This window comes from Puma concolor, chromosome A1 (genome assembly GCF_028749965.1).
Source record: "Puma concolor isolate L17-30 chromosome A1, mPumCon1.1.hap2, whole genome shotgun sequence".
In the NCBI taxonomy this organism is placed as follows: domain Eukaryota; kingdom Metazoa; phylum Chordata; class Mammalia; order Carnivora; family Felidae; genus Puma; species Puma concolor.
The window spans coordinates 206686040-206711863 of NC_141667.1; the positions used below are offsets into that span (position 1 = coordinate 206686040).

General features: G+C 38.1%; 1 long non-coding RNA gene across 6 annotated transcripts in view; it reads left to right on the forward strand.

Moving 5' to 3' along the window:
* Nucleotides 1-25824, forward strand: part of LOC147584729 (uncharacterized) — a 159271-nt gene that overhangs the window by 79300 nt on the left and 54147 nt on the right. For 5 of the 6 annotated variants that reach the window (XR_015252723.1, XR_015252720.1, XR_015252718.1 and 2 more), the window contains one exon: nucleotides 679-777. The exons of the other annotated variant lie outside the window; for it this stretch is intronic. This is a non-coding gene — a long non-coding RNA (uncharacterized LOC147584729). The remainder of the gene's footprint in view (nucleotides 1-678; nucleotides 778-25824) is intronic. 6 annotated transcript variants of the gene reach the window in all.

Below are 25824 nucleotides of genomic sequence, written 5' to 3' on the forward strand. Positions count from 1 at the left end.
ACTTTACAATATTGTACCTATAGTCAACAATAATGCCTTGTATACTTCTAATTTGTTAAGAAGATAAATCTCATGTAAAGTGTTCTTACCACAATAAATAGAATACATTTAAATAAATAAGTAAAACTGCTATAAAAAAAAAGAAAAGAAAAGAACCTACAAGAATAGAGAAAACTGGCTAAGAAACCCAGACTACCACTTACAAATTTTGCTGACCTGAGCAAAGGACTCAATTTTCCAGGGACTCAGTTTCCCTACCTATAAAGTGGTGATGCAGGAATCCCCCTGAACAGGGTTATTGAAGGATTCTGATGAGTTAGTTTATAAGATCATAATGGTATTTATTATCTAAGGCTCCTGCGATGGCTTCTGGTGCATGCCAGGCACTGGGGATATGTTTTGGTGATTTTTTTAATCAGCAAGTGCATTAGTTTGATACCAAATTGCTCTTCCTTTTGATATTAACACAAGCTGCTGAAGAAGCAGACAAAGGAAGCAGAAGTAAATACCAGAGACTATTGACAATTTCTCCTAATTCCCTGAGGTCTGCTTTTACCTCTCTCCTTTGTTTAGGGCCTTTTGCTTTTAGCCTGTAGGCAAGGCAAATAAACACTGTTTACAAGATATTTGAGTTCCTCCATGCCCTGACAACATTTCTTTTCACCTCCTCTCCACCAGAAAGGCCATAGCAATGACCAAAATGGCTTGCAACAAAAGGAGACTGTCAGCGGAGAGTCACATGTCCATTAATTCTCCCAGAAAGGATTCTGATTTAAGGTATTGTTCTTTAGGAGGATATGGGCGGTGGGTATTAATTTGATTCTGGTTTGATCTCATTTTGATCTGATTTTATCTGATCATAACATAAACATAAAATCCTTACTAAAGTGAAAATGTCCTCATTAATATTTTCTCATATACATATACATGTTCTCAGAAAAAAATGAGAATAAAGTATAAGAAAAAAATAGAAACAACCCACAAGAGTATTACCTAGAAATTCTTTTATTAATAGAAAGCATTTCAATCTATGAGTATACCATGACATTTCTTGCTAGACTCCTATTGATGGCTGTTTAAGTTGTTTATAGTTTTTAAAAATAAAAACCTTTATATCAATGTTTATAAGCAGCTTTATTCACAATAGCCAAAAAGTGGAAACAGTTCAAATGCCCATCAATAGTTTAATGGATGCACAATATGTGATATATTCATGCAATGGAATATTATTCAGCCATAAACTTTTGATACATGCTTCAACAGGAAGAACCTTGAAAATATGCTAACTGAAAGAAGTCAACACTAAAGGCCACATATTGTATGATTCCATTTATATGAAGTGAATAGAATCAGCAAATCCACAAAGACAGAAAGCAGATTAATCTTTCCCAGAGAAGGAGTATATTGTGAGTGACTGTTCGTGGGTACAGGGTAACTTTTGTGGGGAGGAGGGGTGGTGGTAATAAAATATTCTGAAATTAGATAGTGGTGAATGATGCAAAACTTTGTGAATATACTAAAAACCATTGAATTGACTCTTTAAAAGGATGAACTTTATGGTATGTGAATTACATCTTAATAAAACTGTTATTTTAAAAAAACTCAAGGGAAGAAAGCATTCAAGAAAAATATCTAGAGGTCAAAAGTCAGTGGCTGCCCAAATGCCAAGCTTCTGTTGTAACAAGTAACTTTGGCAAGAATGGTTTGAATTGCCTGGTGACATTGAAAATCATATTGAGTAGTAAAGGGGAGGTGACAAACTATAGACTGAGTCTAGACAACTCTTTCAAGAACTTTTGATGGGAAAGGAGGAGAAAAATAGGGCAATAACTGGAGAGGAAGTGAAGAGGAAAGGTGTTTAATTTTGGGCTCTGGTTTTGTTTTCATTTGGATACTAAAGAGACTCCTGCAGGACTGAATGCTGATGGAGAAGGTCCAGTAGAGTAGGACAGTGGCATGAGAGGACAATACATAAATGGCAATTCTTGAGACATTGGGTGGTAGAGGTTGGGATTTGAAGATGATAGAGAGTTTGAAAGAGCTGCTGTGGAAAAAAAGGAGAGATGACTAGGACACTAGGACACTTTGGGGCAGCTCTAAGGGTGCCATCAGGGCCTTGAATTTATAATATTCATTCATTCACAATGCTAGACACCAATGCTATGCTAAGCACAGCATATGAAGTCATGTGCTTTTTTGTGTGCGTGGTGATCTAGGGCTGGGGTTTTGCAAGGAGACTGCAGTGGAGAAAAAAAAACTGAGGATGTTAGCAGGAGAGTGAAAGACCACACTGGTTAAGACAGAGAGGGAGGCAAATGCATTTAGAAAGTGGTAAATATAACGGCGCCTGGGTGTCTCAGTTGGTTAAGTGTCTGACTTCGGCTCAGATCATGATATTGTGGTCGTGAGTTCCAGCCCCACGTCCGGCTCTGTGCTGACAGCTCAGAGCCTGGAGCCTGTTTCTCATTCTGTGTCTCCCTCTTTCTCTGCCCCTCCCCCAATCGTGCTCTGTCTCTCTAAAAAATAAACATTAAAAAAAAAAAAAAAAAGAAATGGGTAAATATATTTTTTATTATTTTTTTTCTCAACGTTTTTATTTATTTTTGGGACAGAGAGAGACAAAGCATGAACGGGGGAGGGGCAGAGAGAGAGGGAGACACAGAGTCGGAAACAGGCTCCAGGCTCCGAGCCATCAGCCCAGAGCGTGATGCGGGGCTCGAACTCACGGACCGCGAGATCGTGACCTGGCTGAAGTCGGAGGCTTAACCGACTGCGCCACCCAGGCGCCCCAGAAATGGGTAAATATAGAAGACACTAGAAGAGTGAGTGACTGGAAGTCTTTGTAAGGTCAAACAATAATAAAAATGCCTATGATTTATGGCATGTTTCCTCAGCAGCATCATGCTAAACGTTATGGGTTATATTATCCATTCAGCAACAACTGCTATTTTCATTAAAAAACATAACACAAAAACAGAAGCTTAGAGAGATTAAGAAACTTGGTCAACTTCATACATCTTGAACGTGGCAGAATTGGTCTTCAGCCTAGGTCATCTGCTTCCAGAGCTCTTGCTGTAACTGTTGGGCTACTTCACAGCTATAGGTATTATATGAGTAGCCGAGTCAGAAAATTGAAAGGATAAGAGTTGTGTTTGTCAAATTGCGATGTTCACATTTAGGAAATCATAGATGAACATTTCAAACAATGACAAAGGAACAGGGCATATCCATGGGATGTGGGCAGCAGATTTAGAATGGGAGGGAAGGTCATTGCAGTTATGGAAATAAAGGGAGGTTTGGGGACAGCTTTTGGATATATTGTCCACCTGTATGCTCAAGTCTCTGGGAATGTTAGCAGAACCTGGAATGGAGAGGAGAACTGTGAATTAGACTCTAAAGTCTATAATAAATGAAGGGTAATGAAAAGAAAGTTGGTGGAGGGCAGTGACACCAGAAGGGTAACCGTGCTACGGGATGATGGCTGAGAGATGGTATGGAAGTGTCAATGAGGACCATATCCCAATGCTGAGGTTTGTGAAGTTTGAGAAAATTAACAGACTCCACCGGAAACAGCAGAACTATTCTGAGAACAGAGCTGGGGTTCACTTTCAGGCAGTAGGCCTGGACTTTTTTTTTTTTTGGATTCCTTTGAAAGGTACTTGAGAATTTGATGGAAGCCACGGACTTGTTCCCAAGAAACTGCATGTAAACACATATATACACAAAAATTGCATACAATGTATTCTGTTGAATGGAAAATTGATTTCTTTTCAGAGACAGAATGTAAAATCAATCTCTGCAAATAACTACATCTTTCAATCTTTGATTTTCACACAAAGAAGGAATGGTCATTTCCCAAAAAAATTAACATAATTCCAAACTATTCAAATTTTAAAAGTAACTTTTAATGTGCTTTAAAGCAACCTTAATGGGAAAACTCAGGTTTATTCACAAAAAGGAGAGAGTGAGAGTCAGGATGGATGGATGGAAGGAAGGAAGGAAGGAAGGAAGGAAAGAAGGAAGGAAGGAAAGAAGGGAAAAGAGAGAAATGTTGAAAGACTGATGCAGAAATGTACTTGTCCAAGGGTTTCTTGGACATTTATCTTTATTTTGATGGCAAGACATATGGAACCCTCTGACTTTAAAAGTTTGAGGTGGGGGTGCCTGGGTGGCTCAGTCAGCTGAGCATCTATCTGATTCCGGCTCAGGTCATGATCTCATGGTTCGTGAGGTTGAGCCCCGCATCAGGCTCTGTGCTGACAGCTCAGAACCTGGAGCCTGCTTCAGATTCTGTGTCTCTGTCTCTCCTTCTCTCTCCAAAATAAATAAACATAAAAAAAAATTAAAAAAAAGTTTGAGCTGGGAAGTGGAACCGAGCCTCTCATAGTTCACTTTGCCAGATGAAGATGGGCTTGCGTAGGGGATTCTAGAGGTCATCCAAGCCTCCGTGTTGAATAGCTGAATTCATGTAACATCATTTCCTTTGTCCTCAAACCAAAGAAACTACCTTTAAGAAGGACTGTGACATGAATGTTGCCAGTGTCAGTAAGAAAATTATAATTCATGTTTTAATTTCAAGGTTGCCTGAGTAGGAGTAACTTCAAAATTTTTTGTTTTGTTTTGTTTTTTAATTTACAGGTGTATCTGCAACTTTATGCTTTCAGAGAGGTTAAAGCCTTGCCATTCTTAATTCTAGGCTGTAGAAACACTTTATTACCATGACATTTATATTGTCCTCTATCTCCAGTGTTCTCTGAATGCACATATTCTTGCAATAGAATCTCTGACAATGAGGTAAGACCTTGAGTAAAATGATATACCACATGAATGTGTCTAAATATGGCTTCCAAATAAGGCAAATCATTAATGGACTCTGTTCTGAAAAACTGTTCTTGGAATTGTCTCTCTTTTTTCTGTCAAAAAAAAAAAAAAGATAAATATTTGCATGGAGGATAATCAGATGCTTCATGATTTGTCTTGTGGAAAATCAGAAAGCTCTGGTATACATGTAAAGAATTTCACAATCTGCTTCCATTTTTTGATGAAACTTTAGGATAAGCTGGCCAATCATGTTCAGTTTCTGATGAAGTTAATGACTTTCTCAGTGGAAAACAAGATTTGATGCCAATATATACTGATGGAGATAGCAGTGAGTCACATGGACATATGGAGCTTCTTTCTTTACTTAGCTATCAAAAATATCAGGCACACTCCAGTCTCCAGTCTTTTTCACTTGTTCCCTTTGCCTAGAACATTCTTCTTGCAGACATCTGTATAGATCACTCACAACTTCCTTCAGATCTCTATCAAATGTCATCTTCTTACAGAGGTCCCCTTAATCTCCTTTTATAAAATGGCTTGGAGCCTCCTCTCCCAGCAGATGCTACTCCCTACAAACATTCTTTGTTTTCTCCAAGGCTCTTATCATCATATGACATAATTTATGCTTGTTTCTTTACTGTCTGTTTCTTCCACAGGGACCTGTGCTCCCTGAAGCCTGAGCTATGGTAGTTTTGTTCATACCTGTTATGCCCAGCACCTAGAACAATGTTAGTCACAGACTATATAAATTTGTCAAACAAATGTTTCATCTGTTTAAAGTACAAATTTTTGTCTCCAGAAAAGGAGGGTTTCTGTTTATTCCAGTTGTTGCCCTTCACTGTTCACTCTTTACTCCTGCTTGAGGCTTCTCATGAACTCTTCTGGGCTTTCTATCATGGCTCTGCAAGCTGCTGTCTGCTCCCCATGCTGTTCTGCCTCAAGCATAAATAGAGCCTGTTTATTTCCTTCTCCAAGGCTATACTAACATGTTTTACTAAATATGTGAGGCTTTCATAAGAGGATTACAGAGAAGAAAAAGAAAACTTGGAAGTCAGTTCATTTGTCATTATCTGTCGTAAAGGGTTTCTGACTTCTTCTCTTAGCTCTAGCCATCCCACAGGTCGATGCAATCTGTGATCTGTTCTTTAGAGCAGAACCCCTGCTCCCACCTCCTACCTTTCCTCAGCCTCAGCTACCCCATGAATCTCAATCCCAAAGAAAACAAAGAAATAACTCCTTTCTCTGGCTAAAGAGTTGACAAATGAACATACCCTACCATTAAAAAACAAAGCAAAACAAAACAAGCCAAGTCACTGCCATGATTCACACCTTCCCCAAGGTTAAATAAAATCCTCCTACCATGCCCAGGATCATGAAGCTCCCTACATCACCACACATTATATATATATTTGCAGATGAAACTCTGATTCTGTACATGGAAGTCACATCACTTTTTCCATATGTTCTTTCAATGGCAGGAAGCTTTTTTGTAAAGACCACACAGTTACCTTTCTTTACCTGCTTTCAGATCCCAGAGGAATTGCTCCTTTTTCATATCATCACATACAAAGAGTGTGGTTCAGTAAAAATGCAATGAGTCAAATCATTGCGTGAGTCAAGGAGCTATCCTTGGTGGCCATAGGATAGAGTGATGTGGACTGGTCTTTATCACTTAGGATAGGATCAAAATGACTGTATGTGACCTGAACAAGAAAAGAAATAGCCTGCTTCTGTGTTTAGTATGAGATGGGGTTGTCTCCCTTAGTTGGTGGGTAAGATAATTCTCTAAACAAGGCCAGATGACTGGAATATATGATGAATAGAAAGACTACTATGATCCAGTTTCCTCTTTCTGGGCACATAGAAAACCATGTTTCCCAACCTCATTGCTTTTCGGGTGGGACATCCAATTAATTCTGATCAAAGGATCACTCCCATGTAAGGACCAAAAATGTGTGCTATGCACCCTCTGCAGTCGCAACTGAAGAAGGCATAAACTTCCGATGGTGTATCACCAAAATGGTGGAATCCCTGTCAGGCTTGGCCCATGCAGCTGATGGAACAGAATCCACTCTGCCTCAGCAACCAAAGTTAGATGAAAACTCTGAGGCAGAAATAAATCTTTATAGTACTAAAACCAAATCAAACCAAACATCAACAAATTCTCACTGCCCCAAAAGACACCTTCACATTTCTTCATTACAGTATTTTTACTTGCAATTATAGTACAAATTAACTCCAAGGACTTTAGTCTTCCATAAACAAAGTGATTAGTTTTCTTCTACCTCAATACAGTTTTCCCTCCATGACACCTCTCTTCCAGAATTTGTAAGTAGTTGCAGTTTTAAAAACAACCTCAGTGATGTCTCTATTTTTCTTTCTTTATCTTTTGTTTGTAATGAAAGTATCATCCTAGCTGAATACAGTATTGAAGGTAGTGAGGAGTAACTCTAGAGCCACAGAAAATATTGTGGTAACTGTATTAATAGATGACATTGGTTTGGACAGAGTGTTGCCTGTGGGTTGAAGAAAAATGGATGGATTTGAGAGATGTTTAGGAGATTCAATCCATAGGAGTCGAAAGGTAAATAAGCATGGGGTGAAGAGTGAAAGGCACTGAAATTCAAGGATAAATCTTGATTCCTGGCTTGGCGAATTTTTGGTAATGTTTTCATCATTCCAATGCAGTGTTTTCATTAAAAAAACACTCAAAACCAAAGACCAAAAACAGTCCAAAAATTCAAGGTAAACATTTATGTTTGCTAGATTCCTGCTTCCATTCATACAAATCTTTCAGCACAAAAAATATTGTGGTAAAACCAAAGGATATGGAAGCATCCTTATAATTTATTTCCTTTGAAGTTTTCTGTAACTTTAGGCTTACAGTAAGCAATGATAGATCTCTTTAATCATAAAACAGACTTTTATTTAATTTTTGTCAATAGAAAACAATTCTAGACATCATAATATGGTTTTAGTGATGATCTTATAGTACTTGATTATACACACAAAGCAACCTAGACCTTTTAAGTAGATGATACTCTTACAATATGGCAACTTTTTAAAAAAGTCATATTTTAAAATAACAGAAAGAAAATTTAAAAATTAATATTTTTAAGCATGTTACTGAGCCCATGAAGCATTGTTCACAGACCTCACATTGGAACTTTAGAGTTCTAACCAAAGTGGAAGATGCATTTTTCAGGAAGTTGACGTGGCTAGTCAGATTGGTGTTCCAGAGAACACAGTTGAAAAATTTGGGAGGAAGGGGGAAGAGTAGAGCATGTGTTGGTGACAAGAAGACTTAATATGTTAACTAACAAAGATGACTGGAATGTGAAGGATCTTATTTGAAGATTGACACACGATACGTATTAGCCATTTTCTCACTGAAGGGAAAATGCATGTGTCTCAGAAGTTACCAAGGACTTGGACCGGTTGCAGTTCTAAAGAAATCTTGGTTCCTCAGGATGGGAAACTTTGCCTTGTAGAAGGAGTAAGTAGGACTCCATACTGATAACTTGGAATCTTGGGAGCAGCTAACATATCTTGAAAGCATTTCAGAATTGTTTAATGCTTCTTTCTTTTAATGCTTTACCTTGCCCTCAATAGTCGTTAATAAGGACATGTAATGGAAGCACACTGCTCCTTGTTTACATTAATCTGGAAATAAGAAACATAGATTCCTTAAAAGAAAATCCACCAATTTCCCTTTCATATCTGCTACCAAAGTCCCTTACGGAATGCATATCTCTTTTGAGAATCTCTTTTCATTCCAATATTTTTGAAGTGATTGTACCTGGCTTGTTGAAAAGATTCAAACATTTACTTATGTCTTTCATACAAATGGCATACATTTCTTCTGTCATTTCATATAATGACACTTGATTATGTTGTTTCTGTTTTTCTCTGCCATGGTTCCCTATTACTTTCCTCTATATACCTTTCATAATTTAACAAAACAACATTTGGAAATTTGATTAATATCTATTATCTATATCTGTATATCTATCTATATTTATCTATCTATCTATCTGATTAATATCTATCTCTAGACTATAGATGTCAAGGGAATAGGAATGTTTGTTCTGTTTCCTCTTGTATCCCCAGGGCCAGCATGGGCAGTTGCACGAGAAAAATAATTTCGATGTATGCCTTTTGCCCCCTTTCTATCTTTTTTTTAAACATAATTTCTAGGAAAGAAACATTTTCATCTCTCTGTGGCAGAACATTTCCTCCCTTGATAGAGGAATCTGACCACGTATACAAGGAACAAATTGTGCAAGATGGTCAACAGTGCATGAGTAAATAATTAATTAATTAATTTAAAAAAATACTTGGGTGTTCATTCTTCAAATCAGATGTATGCATTGTCGACTTCTCATTGATATGGTTTGATTTTCTCTTTGATGGGATACCTGAACTTCTCTTTGTTGCTGACAAGAGAAAAGAGGCAGATGTCATTAGATCTTGGTTTCATTTCTGGATTTATATATGACTTCGGGTAAGTCACAAACTGTGAGCCTAAGCCTTGTCAGCTATAAAACAGAGAAAAACTCACATGACTATATTTTTCCCCCATGGAATGCTGTGAAGATAAAATGAGATAATTATACATGAATATTTTGTTGGTAAAAGTATCATCGTTATATCTATATACATCAGACAATACATATCTATTCATGTATATGAATATGTACATATACATTAAATGCTTTTACCAATAAAATATTCATGTATAAATATACACAGACATAAATAATCATTTCTCTTGGTCTGGCTGTACATACAGTCAATATTCAAATGATAGGGGATGACTACATAAAAATGATAAAAATAATGATGGTAACTATTTTTTGTCATTTTGTAATATGCCAAGCATTGGGCTAAATGCTTTACATATATTTTATTATTGATTTCTCACAAAAATATGTTAATCATTTTTTCCTTTCCTACTTTTACTCCTCTCATTCTCTCTTGAACTCAATGAAATTAGAAGTCGTTATTCAGCAATTCACTGAAGCTTTTCTTCTCAGGGTCAACAGTGGCCTCTGTGTTGACAGTGTTCGATTCTGCTCCCCTCTCACCCACACTTCTGCAGCATATGACAGATCATTCTCTCTTTCTTGAAGAAGTTTATTTGCTCACCTCTGACACTACCTTCCCATGATTTTCATCTTCTTGACCTCTAAATATTGGAAAACCCTAGAGGTCAGACCTAGGACCTTTTTTCTTTTCTATTTTCACACATTCCTACGGGGATCCCACTCAGTCCTGATAGCTTAGCTATATTTATACCCTGATAATGCCCAAATTTTAAGGTACATTCTTCACCTCTTTCCTGAATGTATACTTGTATATCCAATGGCCTACTGAATATTCCCACATGAATGTCTAGTGAGTATCTCTAAGCTTTTTATAGTCTCCCTCCTTTTTACCTATTTCTTCAGTCTCCATTCACCCAGTTAGCTCCTTAGGCCCAGAACTTTGGAATCATTCCCATTTTCTTTCTCACAACTCACATTAAATCTATCAAAAGTTGTATTCAATCTGCCTTCAAATGCACCATGAGTATAACCATTCTTAGCAGCTGCCAAATGCTATCTTCCTATTTTAAGCCACCACCATTTTTTGCCTGTACTATTGCAGTTACCTTTACTTGGTCATCCTGTATCTATTCCTGGTTCCCTAGAGCCTATTCTCCACATAGGAGTCAAAGTTATTCTTTCAGAACATAAATTGGATCATGATACACAGATCAAAAATGTCCAATGGCTTCTCGTCACAGAGGAAAATCCAGAACGCTACTATGGCATATAGTTTCTATGAGTTAATCCCTGGCTATCTTTTTAATTGAGCTCATAAGTCACTGAGAGCCAGTCCGACATATCTTGCTTTTCCTCAAAATTGCCAGAGTATTCCAGACTGGGGATATTTGCATTTGCTCTTTCTTCTGCTTGGAGAGCTCTTTTCCAGGTATTCACCTGGATCACTGCCTCATATCTTTCCAGTCTCTGCTGAAACAGGGCCTCTTCAGTGGCCTTAGAAGCCCCTGCTCTTGTCTGACGACCATCAGCTCTTCCAGAATTATTTTCTTCAGGACAATTATTGCTATCAGAGATGATATTTCATTTCAACTTTTTAATTGTAAGCTGCATGAGTGTAGTTCACTGTAGTATTCTTACAATCTAAAACAGACCTTGGAATATGACAGTATAAAATAAAAAATAAATATCTTACTTTTGGAGAATGTTCTATCGTCAGTCTGATTTGCTTTTTTTTTTAATTTTTTTAAATGTTTATTTATTTTTGAGAGAGAGAGAGAGAGAGACAAAGCATGAATGGGGGAGGGGAAGAGAGAGAGGGAGACACAGAATCTGAAGCAAGCTCCAGGCTCTGAGCTGTCAGTGCAGAGCCTGACGTGGGGCTCGAACCCACAAGCCGTGAGATCATGACCTGAGCTGAAGTTGGACGCTTAACCTACTGAGCCACCCAGGTGCTCCCCCCCACCTTTTTTTTTTTTTTTAATGTTTATTTATTTATTTTTTAAATAGGAAAGGTGACTGAGACTCAGAATAGTCAAGTCACTTTGACAAGATCACATCATTAGTAAATGGCATAGTCAGGATTTGGATGCTGAACTTGCACTTTAAGCCACTATGCCGTACAATACTATACTGTCTTCACTTGATACGCAATTATGTCAAAAATTCAGGAACCCCAAATTTTCATAAACATTTTGTCAAAATACTTGTATGTATGTATGCTCACATTTCAGCATTTGTTGCCTTTCTAGGATTCTCTTCAGTCCTGCACACATCCATACTCGACAGCTTACATTTCAGAGTCCCCAAAGGCAGATTTAAAGAAAACCACCTTCTGAAACACATCGATGCAAAGACTGTTAAAAATAATCAATGACACATCACTGACAATTGGATAAATGCACAGATGCTAAGAATTTCAGACTAGAAAGTGAAAGTGATCTAGGCAGGTGACTTTTATCTCTCTGATCCCGTGTTCAAGCTTCACAGAGGCCTGAAGCTGTATTTAAACCATAACACCATTACAAAAAGAGCCATTGACTTCAGCATTAGAGAAGACCTAAGGCCAGTTCCTGAAGTCAGGTTTTACTGATTTTTAACACTAAAAAGATTTCTCTAAAAGCATATCTGGCAATTGTCTTTTTAAGGTGTTCTTAAGAAATGCTAAGTTCTTTTCTCTTTTAACATTTCCATTTTGTCTTCATTTAAGGAAAACCTTGAGTCTGAAAGTCAAAGCATGCAACATAGCAGTTGTGTCTGGATTTATGTCAATGATTCGATGAAAGTAGAATAACCAGTCTTTTTTGTTATGTGATACAGAGTTGGATATTTGAAAATATCTGAATATTATCTGAAAAAATGTTCACTTGTCCATGAAATACAACGATCATTAACATTTATGGAATTCTGCTTCTGTCGCTGCTAGTTGTGTGACCTTGTTTACATTACTTAACGTTTTCTTGCATGTCAGTTTCCTGATTTGTAGACTGGAGATAATACTAGTGCCAATTTCGGTGAAGGTTAGATGAGATAAATGTTAAGCACTTAGTGTCTCACGCAGTGTGAGGGTTCCAGAAGAACCAGCTATTATAATGTGTGACTACCAGATCAAGGTTTCTTACCCTTGGCACCATTGACATTTTGGATCAGATAATCCATTCTGGTGGGGTGCTATACTATGTACTGTAGAGCGTCTAGCAGCATCCCTGGCCTCTTGCTACTAGATTCCAGTAACAGCCACCCCATCCCAGCTGCGACAACCAAAAAATGTCTTCAGACATTGCCAGATGTTCCCTGGGGGACAAATCACCCCGTGTTGAGAACAACTACTAGACTGATGCTCTGTATATAGTATCTCACTTGCTTTTTCACAAGTTTATGGGGTAATTAATTATTTTATCCCCATTTTAATAAATGAGGAAAGTAGAATTTAGGAACATTAATTATTTGCCCAAAGACACACAAGACATGCTTGTGAAGATTAAGTTGTTACTGGAATCTGACTGCCTGACAACAAAGCTGGGATGGTGTTAGTTAGGTATGGCTTCAGCTGGTGGGTTGCTCCTGTGTACAATGCCCAGAAACCGACATCCCCTTGCATTTCTGCTATCCCCTGCTCAGGAGCCTATAGTGGGCTTGCTCTACGTGGCTTTATAGCTCAATGGCCTTCTTCTTTACGACGTGCTGTTCTCTCTGCATTAAAGAATGCTATACTTTTCTATCAGGATCTGCTGACGAGTGAGGCTTCTCTCTCAAAAGCATTCTCACCTTAATGGTAAAGTAGAAGTTTCCACCCTTAACCGCCAATAGATCCAATCTGCACTCCTGATACTTTTCAAAGACAGTTAACAGTGAACTGACTTTTGCTTCACATTTATTACAAGCTTAAATGAAAAGAATGAATTCAGAAATTTTACCGAAAGAATCTGTAGTGCTTTGAGGACAAGGTAGAGAATAAACAAATTAACAAAATAAACTGATAAGCCTTCCCTTGTTTAAAAATTAAGAACAGACAACTCCTAAATTGTATGTGAGTATGCTTACCTGGGCCTTTCCTAGATGTTTCCTGGTCTCAGGTTTCTAAGTTCTTTCTATTTTTAATGATGCAGATTTGTATTCAGGTAAGGGGAGGCAGAGAGGGATAGTAATTTGTTTTCCCATCTTTATCTTACTGGACTTCTCTGCTGCATTTTTCACTTTAGTGGTTCCCATAATAGTACTTTGTTATGGTTTCTCCTCTTACCCCTGGTCAACACCTTGCTGTTTTCTTCCTTGGCTACTTTTGTTTTGTCGATCTCTTAAATTATTGTACCCCAGGGTTGGGACCTCAATCCATAACTCGTCTCACTTTCTGTATTCTTTGGGCAATCTTATCCAGTCTCCTGGTTTCAGATACTGTTATTTTCCAGTGGATTCCAATTCTGTGTCTTTAAATTAGCCCTGTGCCTTGAGCTTCAAACTCATCTGTCCAATTATTAGCTGGGCATCTCTGTAGGAATGTTCCACGGGCACTTGTTTCCACATGTTCCCCCTAAAGTGGATCCTTTGCCTCAGCTGGTGGCACCACTATCCACCCGGTTGCTCAAGACAGTACTTGTGCATCCTATAAAATCTGCAGTCTCTCATCTCTCTGTCAGATGCTCCATCAATCACCAAGTTCTGATTATTATACTCCTTCTACAAAGATTCAATTCATCTTCTTTTTGCATATTTCCTGTTATCGTCATTATCTTCCATTGGAATTGTTGCCTTCACCTCCCAAAAGGCCATGAGGATAAAATAGCAGGCAGGTTGTTTTTTTTTTTTTTTTTTTTTTTTTATTTATTTTTGGGACAGAGAGAGACAGAGCATGAACGGGGGAGGGGCAGAGAGAGAGGGAGACACAGAATCGGAAACAGGCTCCAGGCTCCGAGCCATCAGCCCAGAGCCTGACGCGGGGCTCGAACTCACGGACCGCGAGATCGTGACCTGGCTGAAGTCGGACGCTTAACCGACTGCGCCACCCAGGCGCCCCAGCAGGCAGGTTGTTAATAGTGGCAGTGAGCCTTGCTTCATGTGGTTTCTGCCTATCTTTCTGTCACTGATTCCATGGCTTGCCTTACACTGGGCACTTGGGCAACACTGAACTGTTTATGGTTGTCTCTGCCTAATGGATTGATTTTCACTTCCTGCCTTTGTTCAACTGTCCCCTTTGTATGGAATGCTCTTTCCCTAATTATCTCATTCAGAAAGCTTTTGTTAAACCTTACTGTTATTTCTCCAATAACCTCGTCCTACAATCCTCCAATACAATTATTTGGTTGCCTTTCTATAGTTATTTGTCGTGTTGCTTTATAATCGTTTGATTCTCTATCTCTACCTCTACATATCTGCTGTGAACACCCAGTCAAATTTCGGGGGCAAAACCATAGCGAATACACCATAAATATTTGTGGAGTGAATGACTGCACCAGCTCTCTCACTGAATTGGTAGCAATCTACTTTACTAAAAGAGCTTTTTAAAATAATGATCTCTCAATACAGTTAAAATTTTGTGTGATTTACAGGTAGGGGTTAGCCCTCACTCATAAATTAAGTAGAAGACTATTACTTTATTCATCTAAACATTCCTCAGTAAATGTTTTCTCGGCTTGTGGCAGAGGTCCTGAGCTGTCAAACTAGATGTTGGTATAAACCTTTTATGACACAGGGAGTGATGTGTGGCCAATGGGATTAGATTCTCAATAGGAAAGTGGCAGTTGGATCCTAGGTCAACATTCTTGATCAAATCTCCGTATCAACATGCTGCTCTTGAAGCTATACCTCGGTATTCCCTCCCACTGAATGATTGGGAAACAATGCCGACAACAAAAGCATATATCCGCTTTAAACTTTTTATATTAAACACACCACTTTATTTAATTTTAATTTTAATTTTTATTTTGAGAGAGAGAGAGAGAGCAGGGGGAGGGGCAGAGGGAGAGGAAGATAGAGAATCCCCAGTAGGCTCCATACGGTCAGCACACAGCCCAATGTGGGGCTTGATCTCAAGACTGTGAGATCATGACCTGAGCTTACATCAAGAGTCAGACACCTGACTTTGGCTCAGTTCATTGGCTCAGGTCATGATCTCATAGTTCATTCTAGCCCCACATCTGGCTCTCTGCTCTCAGCACAGTGACTGCTTCAGATCTTCTGTCCCCCTCTCTCTCTGCCCTTCCCCCACTCATGTTCTGTCTCTCAAAAATAAATAAACATTAAAAAATATTACAAAAAAGACTTGGACACTTAACAGACTGAGCCACCCAGGCACCCCTAAACACACCATTTTAAAATCCTGAGTCAAAAACATGTAAGTTGCAAAATAGAGAGAACTGTTTTCATACTACAAACATATTTTTGGTTTTACCAAAAGGTTCATTGCAAAGTTTATCTGAGTGTGAGGTCTTAGTAAATTAAGAAAATATGTGATTGGAGTTTATAGTATGTTTTGTTATTGACCGCTTTTACTCCAAAATCAAGAAGTTTCATAATTATTTTCTTTGTCAAAAATCTTTCTTACTAGTGCCTGAGAGACATCGATACAGTTGTAAATAGTGTCACAAGGATGTCGAACTTGACTCAGGTGGATCAACAAGCCATTATTCCTCTCATTTGTACTCATTTTTAATGATCAGCAACTGAGCCTGACAGTATTTTTGTGACACTTTCAATCTATAGGACTGAGAGAGCTGCTGTTTATCCCCATCTCACCGGAGACATTAGCATTAACAAGCTGATTCCTGCACTGTCTGTGCCAGCTACGGGTCACATTGGTGTGAAGGCATCTGTCTCTTGGGTGGGCCATACCATCTCTATTTTTCAGACAACAGCTGGCCGAGGGATCTCACACTATTAACATCAATGTGAACTGAATGCCAGCTACCTGCATTACGACCTTCGGTGCAGGAAGGGAAGCATGGCACACATGTTGCCTGCCCATAAGAAGCAGGCGTTATGTTATGTTATATGGCACGTGAACAAAAGAAGTCATTAGACTTTCCTTGTCCATATCCAGTCAACGGACACTGTCGCAGCCACTATTTTAAATCAAGACGAACTATTCAGGGCTACCCACACATTGATTTTAGAGTGGCATGATTTTCCTTTCTAATAGTTTATAGATGTCTGCTGCAAAACAACTAGGGTTTATTCATTAAAACAATTACTTTGATTTTCAATCATGTACATTCTTTGAGATCCACTAATATTAATAATATTTTTGTGTGCTTCTGTGCTAAAGAGGGAGGAAAAGAAAATTACCATATTCTTTTCAGTATGAGAATTCTCTCTGTTCTTGGTGGAGAAATTAAGCTCTCTGAGCAAATATGACCCTGAAGAACAGTTCTTACCAGAAAAATACATTATTGCATTACTATTTATTGAAATTTTTATAAAGTAATTCTGATTGGCAGATCTCTACATAATAAGTGTTAAATAGTTTTCTTCTTTACTTCCAGTGAACCCCATGGTCCTTTGCACTTTCGGTCTCAGATTAAGATAATATCTGATCAGTTTGCTAATTGCTGGTGGTCTAGAACATCTCCCTAACATTTCTTCCTGCTTCAAGCAAAGGATGAATAAATAGTATTCTTTAAATTCGTGGCTACACAATGGCAGAACAAAGCCGTTGAAAGTTGAAAACTGGTTATTTCCCTTGTTTTAGGTGAAAAGAAAGACAAGGGAAAACATCCATTATTTAAACTTAATTTTTAAAATGAGCTGAATTAGTTACTTGTGGACGTACAAAGTTAAGCTGGATTAGAAACACATGTTTTGAGGGAACATTTTTCTTACTTCATACTTCAAGAAATAATTGCATATCCAATATTTTCTCGTGTGAAAAGATGAGTTCTTTTTGCTATTTTCATCATTTGGAAGACAAAACCATCAGAATCACTTTTTTTTAATTTTTTGATCCCCAAAGAAGTAGCAGTGTTATCATCAAATTGAAGAGGTGGATAAATGCTAGAATAACATAAACAGATGCCATCGTATATAAATAAGCCAATTTAAAGTAATTGAGTAAAGGAAAGGCTCTATTGCTTTCTTAATTTTTTCCTAAACACTTTATTTCATTGTAACATGTACTGGGCCTACATGTTTTAATGTTCTTTTTCTTGTTACGTCCCCCTCTGGGGTTTCAGTCCGGTAAATTCAAAAATCATTGCCTTTTGGGGATTTATTGGTATTTAAAAGCAGATCTCAACATCATACAAATTGCAGTTATAGTCTGTGTAAGGTAATGGTCAATAAATAAGTGAGAATAAGAACACTAAAGCTAGATTGTGAGGAAAGAAAGGGGAAAAAAGCTTACTACATTCTTTCTAAACAAACAAAAAGGCATAATTGGAAAAATTCATTTTTATGTTTCCTTACATTAGATGGGACCACTGAGTGAAACATTCACTGATGAATTACTCCTGTAATCTGTGTAGGAAAAACAGCTACTGGCAAATTAAAGAGTCCTGGAACAGAGCCATGAGAACTAAATGGCTAAAAATGAAAACAGGCAAACATTTGAGAGTATTCTACAGAATACAGATCTTTCAACACCTCCCCCTTTTCACTGGTTAATTCATCGTCATGGAAACAGAATTTATCAAAATGTTCTTGTTCACTCCTAGTGACCCAGTGAGTAGACTTACAGAGCTGGTGAAAGGTAACTCAGGCTGAAGCAATTTTTACAAATGATATGCTGCAGTTCATAAATTGGTGAATTTTGAATGGTGCCATTGTGTCGGTTGAACAGGTTTCCAAGTCTCAAGGGGTGCACTTTTTTTTGTTTGTTTTTTTAAATCTGCCAGGCAGAGAAACCAGAAACCTTTGCTAGTGATTGAGCACGGGTGACTAACCCTGTGGAAAGTGGCCGATTTTAGGTTTTAAGTCACCTTTTCCCCTCAATTTGTTTTCCCCCCTTGTCTAAAGGATGTTCAAATCCAGTATTTGGTAGCATTTCTTTGGTTCGTTCATCTGCCACAGCAGCGATCTTTGCTGTTCTGTCGCTCAAAGATGCAAAAATCCTTCACTCATCATCATAGGTGTTTTTCCTTATCTCTAGCAGAAGCTAGGTGTTGGCAACCCCAGCCTAACAGATTTGGACAACTTTAAGCTGACACCTTTCCAAGGCCAGAGTTACCCCCACTATGGAATGACTTCTTGGGTTTGGGAAGATTACTTGAGGAATTCCCTAAGGAAAAGTGCCATTTCACTATTTAAAAAAAAAAAAAAAAAAAAAAAAAAAAAAGACATCATCCATGTAGCTGCCAAACTCAGGGAAGGTTGATTTTTTGCTTTATTTTATGTTCGCAATTAGTGACTTGTTGTCATGGAAACCACGCTTCAGATGATTCTTGAACTTAAATAGCTGGATGTGATCAGGCAGAAGCCCTCCCCCTTTTAAGGCTCAATAGTCAGTGTCTCTCTCTTTGGTTATTCTGATAACAGAATCACATAAAACGTCTATAAACATGCAAAATAATAGCATGGGGCAACATCAATTAAAACTGAATATTCAATAATTCATTCTTTAATTAAGGCTCTTTCCTTTTTTCCTAAAGCTGTAACCTTTCAAGTGTTAAAATAGACATAAGAACTAAATCATTTAGTAAAAGAAATCTTTTCTAATTAGTAGTTTGTGATACACTAATGAAAAAAACCCAAGATTTAAAATTCCTTTTTGGTTGTTAATGTTTAATATAGAAAGCAAAACGAAAGGGCTTCATTTGGAAAGTCTATTCAAGGTGAAATAACTATGGACTGAGGCACTAGCCTTTTACTGTGTATGTGTGTTTCTTTTGTCTCTGAGTACGGAAGGTTGGGGTTTATCACAGAAACAGCATAATCCACTCGAGGTTGCTGGCAGCCAGAAATAATTAATCTATATTGAGACTGTAGGCATAGTGTCCATGTTTGCATATGTGACTACCCTGTGTCAGAGCTGGGAAATGAAAACCTCTAACCATAGGAGCAGCTCATCTTTAAAAAGGAAAAATCAAACACTCAGGCACTCTGGATTTATTTGCTGACCTCTGTTTGAATACAGAATTCACTACTCTTCAGAAATACTATTATGCAGCATGTACACTAAGCTCTCTATACGTGTCTGGGTTTCTTTACTTTCCAGGTATGGGGAATTCACTTCCTTCACTACCTCCATTAATGCTAATTCATGGACAGGAGGCCCACAGGAGAGGGAGCAGAGTAAGCCTCGTCAATTTTCTTTTTCTTTTTTTCATTTAAAGAACATTCTGGCTTTTTTTTTTTTTTTGGCCAGTGGAAAATAAAGGTGACTTCAAACATCTTTTCAGTTAATTAAAACTGAGTGTAAATTCACCCTAAATTTTCTATAGGTGAAGTGAAAAACAATTGTATTATGTTACATGAGATAAAGGTACATAACATTTATGTTGCATGATACACATATATCATGGATCTTGAAGTATGGTAATATTTGTAGCTGTCTTATGAAAAGATAAGTGAAATGATTTGGCTGACAATCAGTGAACTAGACTCCTCATTATTGTAATTATATTTCATTTCTTAGTTTAGATGGATCATCTGACCTCTCTGTGACTTGGTTTCTTCATCTCTAAAATGAGAAACATACCTGACCATGTATTAAGGCTATTTGAGTTGAAGGACGCAATATATTTTGATAAATCAATGACTTGGGTATTTTCGTGTGCAAATTGAACAGTGACAGCTGTAATGGCTTTTTTTTTTTTTTTTTTTTGGCAAAGGATTTTTTTGGCAAAAGACAAAGGATTTTGCCTCTTTTCTCCTAAAAATCTGTCCTAAGAAACAGATTAGGATGGAATATATTATCTGCAGTCACGTAGCCATCAGGTTATAAGGTATGTGGAACCAGAGAAGATTGGTAAAATGGGAACACAGTACTGCTGCACATTTTGTGTCTCTTTCTTAAATAAGATCTCCACTAGGAAAGCAGAAGGTTTCACTCTATTTCTTGCCAAAAAACAGTATGCACAGTGGACAAAGGTAATAGAAAAGATGTGATGCATGAGAGCACCTCTTTTGATTGTGAGGCCAGAGAGAGTTAGTTAAACAGGAACAGGGTTGTAGCCTTTACTCTTACCTTGCCCTCTACGTGGAGGTAGAGCAAAGCACTCTTTTCCTCGCTAGGAGAGGTGCCCCTGAAGGTCAAACACAGTCAAGAACTAAGAAGAATGACACTGGTGACTGGTGCCTCTCCCTCACTGCTCTGTGACATATGTGCAGAGAGAAGTTAGCTGAAAATGATCCCTTGAAAACTAGCAAGGAGGACGCATATTCACATTTAATTTGAATTCAAGTGAAAAGTAAGCACTAAGAACACTGGGCTTTCTTCCTACGTTGATTTTATCTGCTTTGGAAAATTAACAGCCTACACTGAATTCAGGTAGATGAAAAATACATTTATTCAAACATGCTCTGGAGGAAAGAATACACACACACACACACACACACACACACACACATGTCCATACACATACACACACCCCTATGTTTTAGCACACACCCCTTTTCCTATCTTCCTCTTCCAGCCACACGTTTAATAGAGGACAGTCAAAAGTATTTTGGGACAGGTGACCCGGTGAAATAACTAAAGGAGTGGGACTGTCGAGGAAGTACACAGCTGCTCTCATAGATACCACATCAACCTTTGTAGTGTTTGCAGCTGTCTGCTCTGATCTTTTGTGAGGGTACTTTGGGGGCTGTCTTCAGTGATGTTACACTGCACACCCCCTGTCCCCTCCATTGGTGGTGGTGGTGGTGGGGACATGTAGTATGGTGTAAACCAGAAATGAAACTCAAGGAGACAAATGATATGTTGAATCAAAGTTTTACCATTTCGTTTGGGAACTAAGTCTGCCTTTTGCAACCTGCTATCAAAATGCCTGGGAATTCAGATAGATTCATAACATGCTGAGAGACTACCTTGCTATTCGTCCCTCCCAAACGTGAACTAGGAAGCAGTTTCTTGTTCTTAATTCATTTTATCACATGATCTCTCTGCTTAGCTCAGAGATGACTGGATTAAGAATTAGCACCTGACACAAATACAACCAGCTTATTGGCTGGGCGGCAGCCTGGCAGGTGGTTTGATGAAGTGATTCTGGTTAGTAGGAATGCTGACTCTGGAGGGTGAATAACCAAGGCAGATTCTCTCTTACTGAGTAGAATAAGGACATAGAAAATCAGCTGTTCAAAGGCTAAGAGACAGAGAAAAGGCGGCAGGCATACTATGGTGAAAGCCATGTAAACAAAAGGAGACTGAGAGGAAGAAAGCAAATACAGTTGACCCTTGAAGAACGCAGGGGTTAGAGGCTCTGACAACCCACATGGTCGGAAATCTGCATATAACTTTTGACTTTCCAAAAATTTAACTACTAATAGCCTACTGTTGAACAGAAGACTTACTGATAACATAAACAGTCAACACATATTTTGTACATTATGTGTATTATATGTCATATTCTTACAATGAAGTAGGCTAGAGAAAATAAAATGTTATTAAGAAAACCATAAGGAAGAAAAAACACATTTACAATATTGTACTGTGTTTATTGAGAAAAATCCATTTATAAGTGGTATGTGCACTTCAAACCTGTGTTATTTAAGGGTCAACTGTAGTCAGAACACAGACCAGACCCACTCAGATCAGAAAAGTGATCTGTGAGAATAGTGATGGCTAGATTATGGTGTATGCGAGTATATTATGTTGTATGCCATAATGGGACAAAGGCATTTTAATTCTCCATGAAACTGGTTCCCTTGATGGATGAGAAGCTTTCCTGCACTCTCCCATTTCCTCTTGTGTCCTCACAACACATCTCCGTAACCTGAAAATTCTCAGCTATTAATATTTCAAATATTTATTCTGTTCCTTTCTCTGATCTCCTTCTGGTATTCCTATTATGTGTGTGTTCTTTGTATTTGTCCCACAGGTTTTAGATATTGTGTTCTCTTTTTTCTTTCAGTTTTAGAAATCTCTTTGTTTTACTTCTTTCTTTCTTTCTTTCTTTCTTTCTTTCTTTCTTTCTTTCTTTCTTTCTTAAATCTCTTTGTGTTTCAATTTGAGAAGTTTCTATTGACATGTCTTCAAGTTCTTGAGTTCTTTCCTTGGCTGTGTGCAGTCTACTGAAGAGCCTATCAAAGGCATTCTTCATTTCTGTGACAATGTTTATGACTTCTAGTCTTTCCTTTTTTTTTTAAATTTTTAAATTTAAAAAAAAAAATTTTTTTTTTTAACGTTTACTTATTTTTGAGACAGAGAGAGACACAGCATGAACAGGGGAGGGGCAAAGAGAGAGGGAAACACAGAATTGGAAGCAGGCTCCAGGCTCTGAGCCATCAGCCCAGAGCCCGATGTGGGGCTCGAACTCGCGGACCGTGAGATGGTGACCTGAGCCGAAGTCGGACACCTAACCGACTGAGCCACCCAGGCGCCCCTAGTCTTTCCTTTTGATTCTTTCCTAGAGTGTCCATCTCTCAGCTGACATTACCTACCTGTTCTTGTATGTCATCCCCTTGTTCCATTAGAGGCCTTAGCATACACATTATAGTTAAATTCCAGGTGTTATCATTCTAAAATATCTGCCATAGCTAAATCTGGTTCCAATGCCTGCCATGTCTCTTCAAACTGTGGTGTTTTGTTTTGTTTTGATTTGATTTTTTTTTGCCTTTTAGCATGCTTTGCAATTTTTTTTTTGAAAGCCACATGTGATGTCTTGGGTAAGTGAACTAAGCTAATTTGACCTTTAGTGTGAAATTTTCTATTTATCTGGCTAGGTGTTGGACTGTGTTTACTGTTTGCTGTAGCTGTAGATGTCAGAGACTAAAATTTCTTATGGTGTCCTTGCTTTTGTCATTTCTGTTGTCTGTGAGTTTTCCTGAATGTTCCTTTTAAATTAGATCTGAGCCATGCAGTTCTTTCTAGCCGTACTCCTCTCTTATTATTCATGGGCCCTATCTGTGTGGTACAAGATGTGCATACCGGGAGGGGAATCATTTTAGCGTCTATGATTCTAAGTCTCAATTTTATTATTTCCCCCCCCCCCCGCCCCAACCTTAAGTGAGACCAAAAGGCTAGAGGTGCTGGAGTGGGTATTTCCCTTCCCCCACATCCATTGGACCCCTATAAAACCCAAGTCAGTTAAGCTTTTCCCTCATGGAAAAAATTTGTTAAATAGAACAAAATGTTCTAGGTATATTTTAGGATAGTTAGTTCTCCCTTTTCCTTTTGGGAGCATGAGGAGATTTTTCTCCGATTTCTCAGTGAGAACTTGGTGGGGCTACTGGAGGTGAAACTCACGAAAAGTGTGGGGGACATTCCAAAGGCTGGGTCTCCTGGGGTTTTTATTTCTTATGGCTTGTGTATGCTCACTCTTCAGCAATTAGTTACCCTTAAGTATTCCTAATGGATGCTGGCTCTCGCTGAGGTTTCTTCCCTTAGAAAGCTATGATTTCTTATATCTGTCCATCTTTTCAGGTTTCGGGGTAGGGGTTTGCTCTGTGACCTCAGTTCTCTGATGGATTTGAGAAAAGTTGTTGATTTCCAGTTTGTTCATCTGTTTTCTTATTGAGGATGGGAGCGATGACTTCCAAGCTCCTTACATGTGGACTGGAAGCTGGAAGTGAACCCTGTCGCTTGAAACAACCTCAATTTCCCTCTGTCCTTTGCAACCAACAAAAGTATAAAGAACATATCTTGTTTAAGCCACTGGTTGAGGCCTGTTCGCTTGTTTCTTTTTTTTTCTTTTTCTTTTTTTAATGTTTATTTATTTTTAAGAGAGAGAGACAGAATGCGAGCAGGGGAGGGGCAGAGAGAAAGGGAGACACAGAATCCGAAACAGCCTCCAGGCTCACATGGGGCTCGAACCCACGAATGGTGAGATCATGACCTGAGCCGAAGTTGGACACCCAACCGACTGAACCACCGAGTTGCCCCTATTTGTTTGTTTCTTTATGTTGGCCTGACATGGTCCCTTAAATCATATTTGAAAATTCTCTTATTAGATGTTTAAAAACTTGTCTTTATTCAGTACGAGCTGAGGCAAGTTACTTGACTCATTTTCTCCTCAATTTTTTCATTGGAGAGAGAGAGAGACACAGAGAGAGATTGAGAGAGAGAGATTGATTAATTTATCTAATACGTAATCTGATAACCACAGAAGAATGCTACTGGGAATTCATGCATAGATGGTGTTTGAAAAAGGTGGAGTGCTATATAAATTTATATAATGTCCTCTTGCATGCCACTTGGACTATTTTAAATGAAGCACCTTTATGCAGAGTATTAAAAAACATTTTAAGGTGCTATATTTAGTGTCATTTTCATCCTTTAGATTCTTCTGCCCACCTCTCATTTTTAGATATGTCATTGTTCCAGAAAATTCTCTCATGTCTACAATTTTATAGGAATAATATATGGGCAGGTATACTCTTGAGAAAGTATTTTCTTATTATCATTTTTGACAATAGACCTGCTCTATAAAGGGAATCTTTGAAATGGAAGCTATAATATCAATCATCAGTTTAACAATGTAATTTATATACTACAATAGGGACTCTATCACTTTCTCTGCATTTTGGTTTGTTTCATATATTTTCGGTGCCAATACTTTATTAACACCTTTTACTTGTACTAATGTGATTGTTGTCATGAACGTATCAAATTTTTTCTCTCTGTGCATTAAAAACATGCTGGCGAAGAGGATCAACTTAACTAATTCAACTTATAAAGGATGAAGCACTTGCCCTTGAATTTACATCATTGTGATTGCTTTGCAGTGTCTTCAAAGAGGAAAACAAAAGTCCTTCAGAATAGCAATGTTTCTGTTTTTCTTTTTATTTATTTAGCCACAAAGTGGCCTTGAAAGATCGGCTACCACACATTCCTGGAGACATTTTTTTTTTCCTGCTTATTTATTTATTTATTTATTTATTTATTTATTTATTTATTTAAAACCAGGAGGGGGAGGGAAGGATGTGTATAAAGAAAAATAATCAGGTATGACAGGTTGTTTGAAAATTTGCTAACATAAATTAACCTTCTCCTAAGACTGGCTGCCTGTGAACATCTAGTCTTGCCACGCTTTGACAATGCTGCCTCTGTTTGTGGGACTGTCCTCCGAGAAGGGAAAGTTTGGAAGATGGCGGTAGCAAAGAGCGGTGACTTTTCTGCTCTGTTCTGAGTGCTGTGAAGCTTTCCATGAACAATACAATATTTTTGCTTGGTTTGGGATCTGTCTGTTGATGTGCTCATCCAGAGCCATTTCCAGAGGATCAGAGTTCTTTGGGCAAAAATGTCGTTTTCCCTTTCTCATTTAATGGTTGAAGAAACTAATGCACAGTGAAATGATGTGGCTAAGGCAGGACAGTAAAACTGAGATCGGCACTCACTGTACTCATGTGTGAATCCTGTTGTTTCACTATT